Source organism: Stegodyphus dumicola, chromosome 7, assembly GCF_044657685.1.
Source record: "Stegodyphus dumicola isolate Sdum_Otavi_A_Nest chromosome 7, ASM4465768v1".
NCBI classification, from domain to species: Eukaryota; Metazoa; Arthropoda; class Arachnida; order Araneae; family Eresidae; genus Stegodyphus; species Stegodyphus dumicola.
In genome coordinates, this window is record NC_140774.1 from 103,692,542 (window position 1) to 103,705,166 (window position 12,625).

Genomic DNA, 12,625 nt, shown 5'->3' on the forward strand with positions numbered 1-12,625 from the left:
ATTAGAAACTTTTGGTAATATTAGAAACCAGCAGAATTTTGAAATACCGATTCAGAAGTCAAACAACAAAAATCAGCGTTAATTCACAAAATTTTCACAGGACTAGTTTCGATGGTTTTACCGAACCATCATCTTCAGCTGCAAAACCGCAAATGAACAAGATTATATTGTTCTTGTCCAGGCTTTCTTATCTTATCTAATCATTATTTCCTATCTTGTTCATTTGCGGTTTTGCAGCTGAAGATGATGGTTCGGTAAAACCATCGAAACTAGTCCTGTGAAAATTTTGTGAATTAACGCTGATTTTTATTGTTTGACTTCTGAATCGGTATTTATTCGGCGTGTTATTGTGTCTTAAGAATTTTGAAATATTCGTTTGTAGGATTTCCTGCAAATGAGGAAAGTTCTGTGAAATTTTTGTAGGAATATAATATTTTGCCACACAGTCAGGAATGTTCAGATTCGCATTTAATGATGATGTATTTTGGAAAACAAACTTTTTTGGAAATGCAACATTAAAGACTGTGACGAACAAATCGGCATCTCGAATAATTCGGCTGTAATTAATCGAGAATATTCGTCTGCCATTTACTGCAGCAGTCAGCTTTTTATGTATTGCTGGAATAAGGAATTAACGAGTGTTATATAAATTTTGCTTGGAAGAGTTAGATATGGCCGATAAGCCTGGAGTAGACTGGAATAATTACATGTGGGAGATACTATTTGTAAGAAGTTTTTTAAATTGTTTCCCAGGATAAATACTGAACAAAAATTAAGATATGTACCTAATAACATGTATGATAAGAAATAAATAACTTTCTCCGATTTGAAATTACCATTCTTTTTCGTCAAAAAATGGCCAAATTGCTAATAAGGTAGTTTTAATAATACAAAAGTGCCCTTTTTTGTGCCTTCACACTCTTAACTAAAGAAAAATGTAAAGTTTCATTTTAAATTTCTATTAAGGAGTACTTAAGGAAATTTTTAGTAACATCTCATTTATTATTAAAGCTAAATAATAAATAAAAATTTTTAGTTCACATTCATTTTAATTTCCTAAAAAAACAAATCCGTTCATTTTTTAAGTGTAAGTAATTTAAGCAATAGTCACAAACACATGAGATGCTATTGCATGATACGAATTTCTTGTACTTTAATTCAGCAGCGCTAAATTTTTTTCCTTGACTCATCTTTTTTCCAGTTATATTCAGAAGATACCATATTAATCGAAACTTATCAAATGAAAAATAAATGGGGGGGGCAGTTGATGGCCTATTTTCTGAAAAAGTGTTCTTATAATTTTGATGATAAAAAAATCTGTCGAGATGTTTGTTAAGTAACTTAACCTAGTCTCTCTGATCATAACTATTATGTAGTTATTATTCTGAAATTAAATGTTAGTTTTATATTCGGATTTCTGAGTGTTATAAACAGCTAAATTTTATTCGGTTATATTTCTGTCAGAAAAGGCAGCTGATAAGAGTCGACGATTTTTTGGCCTTGGAGGGAAAAAATGGAAAACCGAACTTTTGTATTTTATTTTTTCAATGTATTATGATGACCAGCTCAACTTTTAAATCCTACTAAATTATTGATGTATAATCAGCTTATTAGAAAAAACATGTATAAGCTAATAATACTAAAATTCGCTAAAAAATGAGTAAGAGATAAAAGAGCGAACTTCAGTATCAAGAAAAGAAATTCGGTTGGAATGGCTCTAGAAATATATTTTACTTGCGATTGGCTAATTACTGGCTATAATTATTTCGTCTTTTATTATGGTTTATTACAGGCCTTATGATAGTTAACGAAGGGAAGTAAAATTATCTTCTGGGGCAAAAAGTTTTAGTTATTTCGATTTACGTTTTTAGATATTTATTTATAGAAAGGATAGACTGTAAAACTTGCAACGACTTTTTTTAATAGAAATTATGACGTTTTTTCAAATTGTTTCGCTTGCTGAAGTCTGAGCTAGGTTTCGTAATTTCATCTCTACGGCTGTCCTTATCTTGATTGATAAAAATGTGGTTAATATTAATATCGTGTTTACTTCCTGAGATAGAGATGCAGCATTGTCTCTGGCTAAATGATACTTTTTCTCATTTTACAATAGTTTGTTCATGTATGGGACTTTGTGCTTCCGTATGTATGGCATCCCTTTTGTTTCATACAAAGGTTAGAACAAAGTAGCTTGATTATACAGGGTGCGGCAGGGAAACTATCTTATTTTAAAAATGAATGACACAAATAGTATAAGCGATAGCAGTTTAATTTTTTTCGAAATTATAGAGAGACACTTAAAGGGTTTTTTTTTTTTTATCATGGTTTAAAAATAATATCATTAAGGTGGCCTCCGTTCTCGACAATGCATTAAGATAGTCGAGTTTTGAAGTTTCTTTCCACTTTTACCAGCATATCAATGGGTATGTTGTCGATAGCAGCTTGAATATTGTTCTTCAGTTGAGCCCATGGTCTTTGGACGTTAGAGATTTCAGATAACCTCACAAAAAGAAATCACATGGGGCTAAATCAGGCGAGCGCGCTGGCCACTGAAGATCGCGCCGTAAGGAGATAAGGCGGGGAGATGTTCTCCAAAAAACCATGGTCCAATGATGCCTATTTTGGACAATGCACACCAAACAGTCACACGTTCTGCATGGAGAAGCTGCTCATGAAGTTCTCAGGGATTCGTGCCACTCCAATATCGCAAGTTTTTGCTTATTCACGCAACCGGAAAGATGAAACGAGGCTCATCGCTAAAGAGCACAAGGGTGTCATGAGGCATATTGTCAAAAACGGCTTCGCATGCATTTTTTTCGTGAAAGAAAATCGCGTGGATTAAATTTTTGCCAAACTACCAATTTATATGGATGAAAATGCAGTACGTTGAAAATTGCGATTCCACGGCGAAAGCGCGCTTCTCTCGTCCACTGCATGATCGGTACTAAACCTACCTGACATAAAACGGCTCTTTTCAATGAGCGCCAGCCCACCCTTCTCGGAATATATGTCGCTAGATGGCGCGTGTTTCAAATAAGGAAGTTCCCCTGCCGCACCCTGTGTTTACATTCATATCTAAAATTACCTTTACATGCATAAAACCACGGATTTCTCAGAAACTGCAAAATGTAATTTAATAATTTGTGTGGCATAACATCATATAATCATTTAAAACTGTAGCGGGAACAATAGAAATGGTAATTATAGATTACAAGGAGAGTTCAGTTAAAAAACGTAACTCAGGGAAAAAATAATGCTTATGAATTTAATATGGAATGGGATCTTCCCTGAATTGTACACGCATCTCACGACGCGTTTTCATGCTACCAATAACGCTGTTAATTTTAGTTTGCGGTATTAAGTTCCACTCCTTCAGCAATGCGGTCGTCAGAGTACTTTCATCTCTTTAGGAGGAGAATGTCTCCGTGCAGCTGCTTCTGCAAGCTGGCTCCATAAATTCTCCAACGGATTAAAATCAAGAGATTTTGCTGGCTACGGTATTCGCTTAGTGTGTTCACTTTATAAGGTATTTCTCCCGTTTTCCTAGCGTGCCTTCGTGGTGTAGTGATTCTGCACGCTGGGCCGGTATTCCAGAGGTCCGTGGTTCGATTTCGTGGAAAGGCGATTGCTAATTTTTCATCTCTCCGGCTTCCAAAAAAAAAAAAAAAAAAAAAGTCTACAACTTTTATGAAATTCTTCAAAGAGGTTTGCTTAATGTTGATGAGCTTTGCTTAAGGGATTTGCTTAATGTGGATGCTTTAATGGGGTTGAGCAAAGTAAGCACGCACAAAACAAAAACAAGACAATAACTAGTTTCGTGCCAGTCTGGCCGCCGGGGCACGCTAGGGAAGAGCACTGAGGAAAGACTAGTAACCCTATGGAACACAGGAGAGAGAGCTAGTCACAATCGCTGCTCGCAAGGGAAATAGTTTTGAAAGTGGTCAAGCGTCGACTAACTATGCTGATAATAAATACCTAAATTCTTCATATAATGACGTGCCCAATTTTGGTTTTTGTTTGGCGGGAGCCATTGGTTCGCCATCTGTATTTATTCTGAAACCTCATTCGGGTATTTTTAGTCGATCACAAAATCGTTGTTCAAAACATGTAGGGCCGTACTCACATCGATCATTATACCTTCCCGTGCCATCAAACCTGTACCGAAACTGTCACATTTCATAATGCCCGAAGGACGATTTCACGTTCCTGACTCCCTTTAGATGTAAACACGTCTAGAATCGGATGTTAAACTAAACCTCGTCTCAACAGCAAAGAGAACATGACACCACAAGTGTTTACTTCAGTTCTGATATTCTTTGTACCAATTAAAGCAATCCCTCTACATTGAGAAAAGATTGATACACGCATCTTTGGCTTTGTGGCATAAAAACGTTTTTCATTAAGCCTACTGTATATAGTTTGCCATGATATTGCGATGTTATATTTATACGGGGATATTTAGTTACTTTATTTTTTACTGCGATGTTTCTGAATCTTCTTTTTGAGGGAGATGTTTTGCACCACGATATTTTAAATCTGCGATGAATTCTTTTACTTTTTTATCTTTCGCCATGTTTTTGTACGACGACGCTTTCGTCTTGCGCTTCTCTGCGACGTTTTCGTTTGCGATGTTTGTGCTTCAGTGTTTTCAGCGGACAGCTCCAGAGTTCTAAAGTTATGTCCATGGCATAAAGACACGTGTGTCTTGAAATATTCACATATTTTACTGTTTTCATGATTGTCTCTTCTTCTAAACGGTCGATGATTCGCCATTTCACAGGTTCTTCCGTATGATATTTCGGGGCTATAACAAACTGTTTTGAGTCCTTACACATTAAAATCAAGCCATGTATTATAAATTTCACTCAGATATTCACTTTGAGCAAAATACTTGATCCAGCATCAGATGACATAATGCCTTGATTTGCATATTTGGAACTGTTTAATCACTTGATATGATAGTGTTAATTAGGCATGACCTTCACACATTCTCTACAAAAATGAATTTCATTAATTGGATTTCATGGAATAGCATTAATTTTGAGTATGTAAAGATGAAGTTGGACATCTGTGTATTTCATTATAGTATGTGTAAAATAAATTAGCATTAACAATGTAAAAATCATGCCCGTCTCATGTCAGTGTAAATACAGGATGTTTGGAAAGAAGTGATGTAAAAGGGACATACTCGTATATCCGAAATTAATATGTATATTGCATTGTGGTTTACATATCTGGAACAAAGAACTCAGTGTTTTGGCACACTTCTTTATGTTGTAGTTCGATCTATGTCTAAGGAATACTCTCATGCCACACATTTCGGGCACGGAAATCTAAAGTACGCTCCATATCAGACTTTCCGGAATGTGTAAAATAAGTTAGCATTAACAATGTAAAAATCATGTCCGTCTCGTGTCAGTGTAAATACAGGATGTTTGGAAAGAAGTGATGTAAAAGGGACATTCTCTTATATCCGAAATTAATATGTATATTGCATTGTGGTTTACATATCTGGAACGAAGAACTCAGTGTTTTGGCACACTTCTATATGTTGTAAGTTCGATCTATGTCTAAGGAATATTCTCATGCCACGCGTTGCGGGCACGGAAATCTAAAGTACGCTCCATAACAGACTTTCCGAAACACAAAAGTTGAGTTCTGCATTCCAACTATAAACCACAATGCAATAAACATACTGATTTTGAATAGCTGTGCTGCCCTTTTTCATTGCTTTTTACTTGGATACCCTATAAGTACGGAATCTCCGACTGAAACCGACGTAATATAAATTAGTCGCATTTTGCCCACTGCCATTGCGAACGAGGGAAGTAAGTATTGTCCATTTTAATTGGAAAGCTCCCACGAAGGCATCTCCCAGTTTCCCAGTTTATGCAGACACATGTACTGTGTTTTGCCATGGCTAAATAATCCGTCGATAATTAAAATTAATCACATCTTAATATATGGCCAACTATTTTTCAAGGCGGTAAAATGGTGGAAAAAGTCGTACTAGTTCTACTAGTATTACATATTCAGCAATAGAATAGACGAGATGCACGATATTTTCGCGATTTACCTAGCTGTTAAGTAAATACAGCCAATTTCGTTTATAAACTACTCTACGATGGCATGATTTCCTTGAGTGGTGGAATGTTTTGTTGTCTTGTCCATGGATTTCATGAAAGAATGGTTGCCAGAGCCTTAAGGAGGTTGAATTTCTGCTTCCCCTCTAATTTAAGAAAGAGAACCCCGTATGGGGGTTCTAGGGTCTCCAACTCCTCTTCCCTTCTTCCAAACCACAGGAGAGGTTTTTCGGCTTGTCCATATATTTAGAGTGCCCTCATGCGGCAGAGACAATATACATTTACAAACATCCATGCCTTCTCCGGGATTCAAACCCGGGCATCTTTGGTACCGCAGTAAGCTTTCTTAACCACTATACCATCTGGGCTACCGGTAGAATATTTTACCCGAGTAGTTAAGCTACACCAAGGTTTTGTATTCTTGGTAAATCTGGTTTGAAAAGAGATCTAGAACGATTGCCCATTTGAGAAGATTTAGCGTATATCGCATTATACATTAAGCTTGCATTAATGTTTTTATAATTTTTTTATTAACCAAATTATTGAAATTAGATATTTTTACTCCTGTCCCTGGAGTTTGCTAGTTTTAAGTTCATTTTAAGTCAACAAAAACCATTACATTCCAATATTCCAGATGCCCATTTCCCTTAATCCCATAATGTACTCAACTGAGCTAACTTGTGTACAGCAGAAAACTAAGTCGTTTCCCTGCACCCAAAGTAAATAAGTTTTTTTTTATTCCAGATATGTATATAACAGGAAATAATCACTACAATTTTGAGTTAAAATAAAGAGATCTGAAAAAAGACCACTTTCTGAATTTTTATTGGTACATTAAAGGGTTAAATAAAGTGACGTTTTCTGCTGCTGAATGTAAAATGCTTGAAAACCCATTGCGACTGTTTCCGAGTTATGTAAATTGTTTGGTTTTCTTCGATCCACATCCAGACGGAATTAAGCGGTAAATCAGTTTTTGTTTGCAAGTGGACTGTTGGTGTGTGCCACGTTTACTAGTTCATCAATTCGAATGCTGCAATTAATCATGAACGTCATTTACAGAATGTGTATGTATGTATGTATTTTAATTACGGCAAAGCACACTAGGGCTATCTGCCTAAGAGGAGGGATGCCTTTCGTGGAGGACTTTCTAAGGGAAACTGGCTCGTATACACGTTACACATGGGGAAAACCACGAAAACGCCCATGCAGCCAGCCCGTTCGCGGGATTCGAACCTCGGACCGAACTACCAGTGTTCAGCGTCTTTACCGCTCGGCCGCTGGTGGGCCATTTACAGAATGTGAAATGAGAATGAACCTCAATATTTTGCAAATGATGTCAACTGATTTCTTGGCAGACTAAGGCTGAGAGAATAGTAGATTTGGAACATAAAAATGCTCCCCCATCTTGCAGCCTAGTTCTGACTTCTTGCGATATTTTTCTGTAGGGGGCCGGCCATACAAAAGGTACAGCTAAGAAAACCATACAGTATGAATATATTGGAAACCATACAGTATGAATATATTGACTACGTTTACTCAAGGTCAGTTTTTCTTTTGAAGTTACAAAATATGTTTCTTTTAGCCTGGAGAACTAACTATCCGGGGGTCTCGATTAGCACTCCGTACAGACAACTTTTTTCAGTAGCCTTGCTTTAGGGTGAGGCACTGAACTAGCAACTGTATTAATTGCGGAAAAAGTATAAACAATAGAAACACAAAGTTCATGCATACTGTTAACGATTATGTAGAAAGTTTATTATGTCGTTACTAAATTCAGTATTTGAGCCTTTTGTTTCAAACCGATATTTTAATATCAGTAAATTATATGTCATAATTTATTGTGAAACAGTGTGTTACCTGATTAGCTCTAAAATATTTATTATCTATACTATGTAAAACTTTGTTCGAACGTATCTTACAGGAAAAAATCGAGAGGCGTATGTACAGTCTGAAAATGCAGTTGTCATGAGCATCGAAAACTCCACCATATCCGTCTGTAAAAATGTTCCTTGATTAGGCAGTTTCTTCTAACTTCCCCCCGAAGTTGAGGATCCCAGAAAATTTCCTAATAATGACTGCGCTGCGCGTTATTCGAAAATCCCATTTAGCCACTTGAGTCTTTAAATAGGGAAACAAATTAGAGCATATCAAGCCTGTTTGTTAAAACTTGCCTCATTGAAGAATTGCCCGGTCACCTGATTTTACGAGATTTCATACGGGAGTATTAAATTTGTTTAGCCAACACTGCGCTTATGTATGTAGACGAAGAACATTTATAGACACTCTATATTAAAATGAATAAAATTTGCCTTTTCAAGTTTTGATTTTTGAAATACTGTTAGTATAATTTTGAAAAATTGCTTTTCACTTTATAGAAAGTAGGACCTACGATGGAATTTTCCCTGGTCTATAAACCCAGATAATTCAGTTTCCTTAATGAATATAGATATTCATAGGGTCGAAATAAATTTAATTGAGTTACCCATTCCATTTATCGCATACAGTCTGTATCTGTGTTTTCAGAAAAAGGATAATAAAAGAAAAACATTGATCCTTCAAGAGTCTATCACTTTCAAGAGCACGTAGCTTTCACGCCCACCAGTAACCGAGCGGAAGGAGGGTCAAACACTGGTAGTTTGAGACCGGGGCTCAAATCCCGGCAAACGGATTGGCTGCATGGCAGTTTTCATAATTGTCGTCGTACGCAATGTTCATGCGGGCCAGCTGTCTTTAAAAAATCGTCCACGAAGACGCCGTTACCCTTAGACACCCTTCACGTGCGTTTTCATACTCAAGGAACCTAACCTAATCTAAGCTTATAAGTTAGTCCTTTTATAATGCAAGATGTTGTTGTTGTTTTGTCCATGTTACATGGAACAACGGTTGCCAGAGCCTACTCCAAAGAGAGGCTGGACTTCTATTTTCCATCCCAAGTTCCGCCCACCAGCGACCGAGCGGTAAAGTCGCTGAACACTGGTAGTTCGGTTCGAGGTTCGAATCCCGCGAAGTGCTGGCTGTGGTTTTCCCCATGTGTAAGTATACGAGCCAGTTTCCCTTAGGAAGTCCTCCACGAAGGCATCCCTCCCCTTAGGCAGATAGCCCTCGAGGCTTTGCCATAATCACACACACACACACACACCATCCCCAGTTCCGGGAGTCTCCCACCCCTCTCCTCTTCCAGCAATCCACACGAGAGAACTTTCGGCTGGCCGCTTATTTCGAGTGCCGCCATGCCGCATCGGCACTATACATTTACAAAAATCCATGTCTTACCTGGGCCCTTCGGTACTGTAGTAGGCTTCCCTAACCTCTATATTGTCTGGGCGACGATGAAAGATGTATTGCTGCGTAATAATTGTTAAGAAATGTTTTGTGCTGCTGTATAAATACATAAGAAAAATGCGTAAACTTTAATTTTAAAAGTAGCAACACCTGACTATAAATATTCCACTCTCTTGAAAAGATCTGTCAAATTATCTCGAAATACGTAAATGATAAGTTTCTCCAAAATTAAAGCAATTCCTAATGTTGAATTTTCTTATTTTATTCGTTGACCAGCAATTACACAATCTATTATACAAAACATTATTGATAAATAACATCGAGAGGTTTTGCGAACAGGAAAATCTGTGTTAAAGGAAATTAGGCTTTAGATCTCGCTGGAAGAATAACGGCTTTGTGACATTCGATTTAAATACGGACTATTTTTTCCTGACTAGTGAATAATTAAATAAGAGACAATTATAAAATTGTCCTTGGTTTTCCAAAGCTCCTTTCACAGTCTTTATCTGTGTAAGTTAAAGTTTGTGTTTGAAATAACTTATGAAAAGATATTTTTTCTTGCTTTTAAGTAGGAAATGAGGAAAAAATACAGGGGCTGGACAAAAATATGGAAACACCTTTAAAAAAACATGTTTCTTTGCTTAATATGGTGTAGGAAACCCGTTTGCATCCAAAACAGCTTGCAGTCTTCTCAGAATGGATAAATACAGTTCCTGTATGTTTGCCAAGGGAATATTATACCATTCTTCCTGCAAAACGGTGGCAAGTTCAGATAACGATGTTGGCGATGGATAACGAGAACGCACTTTCCGTTCCAATGTAGACCACAAAGGTTCGATAATATTTAGGTCTGGTGACTGTGGTGGCCAGGGGAGATGGGACAACTCATCCTCGTGCTCAGAAAACCAGTCCTGGACAATGTGAGCTGTGTGAACAGGGGCTTTGTCGTCTTGGAAGACACCATCACCATCGGGGAACAAAGTTTGTACCATGGGATGAACTTGATCGGCCAAAATGTTCACATAAGTCTTGGCAGTCATGTGCCCTGACATAGTTATCATGGGGCTAGCAGAGAACCACGATATGGCTGCCCAAACCATAACAGAACCCCCGCCATGTTTCACTCTTGGCAACAAGCAGTCTGTATTATAGGCTTGAGATGGCGTTCTCCAGACGTAAGCTCGACCAGAAGTGGGAAACACTGTGAAAGAAGACTCGTCAGACCATATTACTCGCTTCCACTGCTCTATAGTCCAGGCTCTATAACTTTAACACCACCTTTTCCTGTTACGGGCATTAGCATCACTGATGAGTGGCTTCTCAATTGCAGCACGGCCAGCAATTCCATGTTTATGAAGCTCCCTTCTAACTGTTTTGGTACTCACAGGGTTCGGTAACACAACATTCACTTCAGCAGTAACTTTTGCAGCTGTGGTCTTCTTATTTTTCGTCACAATTGCCCTTAATGATCGTCTGTCACGATCACTCAGGACACACTTTCGTCCGCGCTGTGATTTAGCGGATGATGTTTTTCCGCTTTTCAAATATGCGGAATAAATCTTCGATACAGTACCTCTTGAAACACTAAACACCTCGGCTACCTTGCTTACGGAAGCGCCTACCATACGTGCTCCAACAATTTGCCCAAGTTCCAAGTCTGTTATCTCTGACATAATGCAATGACAACCTCACATAACAGTACTCCGACAACAACTGAACTGTTTAGCACATTTACGAAGTTGTATAGGTGGCGTCAGTAGTCAAAAACGCCAGCGCCACCTACATATTTCATTAAAATCAATCTTTCTTTTCAAACATACATTTCACAAGGTGTTTCCATATTTTTGTCCATCCACTGTATATTGTTTGAAAACATCAGTAAATAAGGTTTTTCATTTTCTTTTAGAAATGAATGCATATCTTCAAATTATGAGCATGTATTTTTATTAATTGCAATACAGCTCTTTTATAACACTGCTGGATATATCAATACGTAGCATGAATCTATTACACAAACAATATGTCTAAAAACAATACAATGATTTTTAGAGCATCATATGTCCAAATAAGGGAAGGCGTGTAAAGTATATAAATATGCATGCCGTCAGGATAGCCACTGATTTTAATTTAGGTACATATATCCACAGAAGCATGCATGTATTTACTTCATGTTTTATTTATAAATCGTATTTTTCTAATAAGTTTATTGTTTCTTAGGTATTTCCAATTTAAATCACTTGGCGCTTTTTTTTTTTTTTTTTTTTTTTTTTTTTTTTTTTTTTTTTTGCTTCGTCATATTTCCTTGGCGTTAGACGTCCGCAGTTTATTTAACTTCTTTCCTGACAATAATTATCTTTATAAACATCCCTCGCGTAACGATTTTTTTCATCTAGAGAAAGACCTGGCTGCCTGTAAATTTTCATTTTTAGGTTATTTGAATATAGCAAGGTATACAAGGACTATTGGAAAGAGGGTCAGTTTGAACACCTAGCAAGCACCGGACCACAGTACACAAGGACTATCTGCCTAAGGACCTTTTTAAGGGAAACTGGCTAGTATTCACTTGGCACACTGGGAAATCAACGAAGACCAGTCTATTCGCCTAGTTTCGAACTCAAAACGAACTACCGGCATTCAGGAGTCTTTAACCGCTGGATCACTGGTGGATGCGATTTTTGTGGGTTTTCCCGTGTTTAAACTTCTATTTGTGTTTTTCAAGTTTCTCATAAAAAGTTCTTCACGAAGGTGTTCCTCTAAGCAGGTACCTTCACATGCTCTTCCATAATCAGTCAAACAGACCAAACCAAAACGTTTTAAAAATCATTTACCTGTTAGCTGTCTAAATGCTTTAATATTGATATGCGTTAGGATTTACCAATGGTAATCGAAAATTATTGTAGTTTAAATGAAGTTTGAAGGGTATTTGGGAGAAATTAAAGGGTAGGTATATAATAAAAATTATCTAGAAAAATTATTATTGCGGACATTTAATGAGATGTTTCGAAAAGGTATATATTTTTAATGGCATAGCTTAATTTCTAACATTTAAATAATCGGATACAGAGGGTGATTGTGAACAGTGAGCTAAAATCATTATAATAATAAAATAGATAGTGTGATTAAATTTAAGTAAAATGCCAAAACAAATTATATATAAAAGTAATAAAGAAACTGTAAATCTGTAAGTATTGAATCATATATATATATATATATATATATATAAATTAAATAAAATCAAAGAAAACTAAATCTCAGGTTAT

General features: G+C 36.8%; 1 protein-coding gene across 2 annotated transcripts in view; it reads left to right on the plus strand.

Moving 5' to 3' along the window:
* Nucleotides 1-12,625, plus strand: part of LOC118190681 (very long chain fatty acid elongase AAEL008004-like) — a 72,110-nt gene that overhangs the window by 27,896 nt on the left and 31,589 nt on the right. The gene's annotated exons all lie outside the window — the stretch shown is intronic.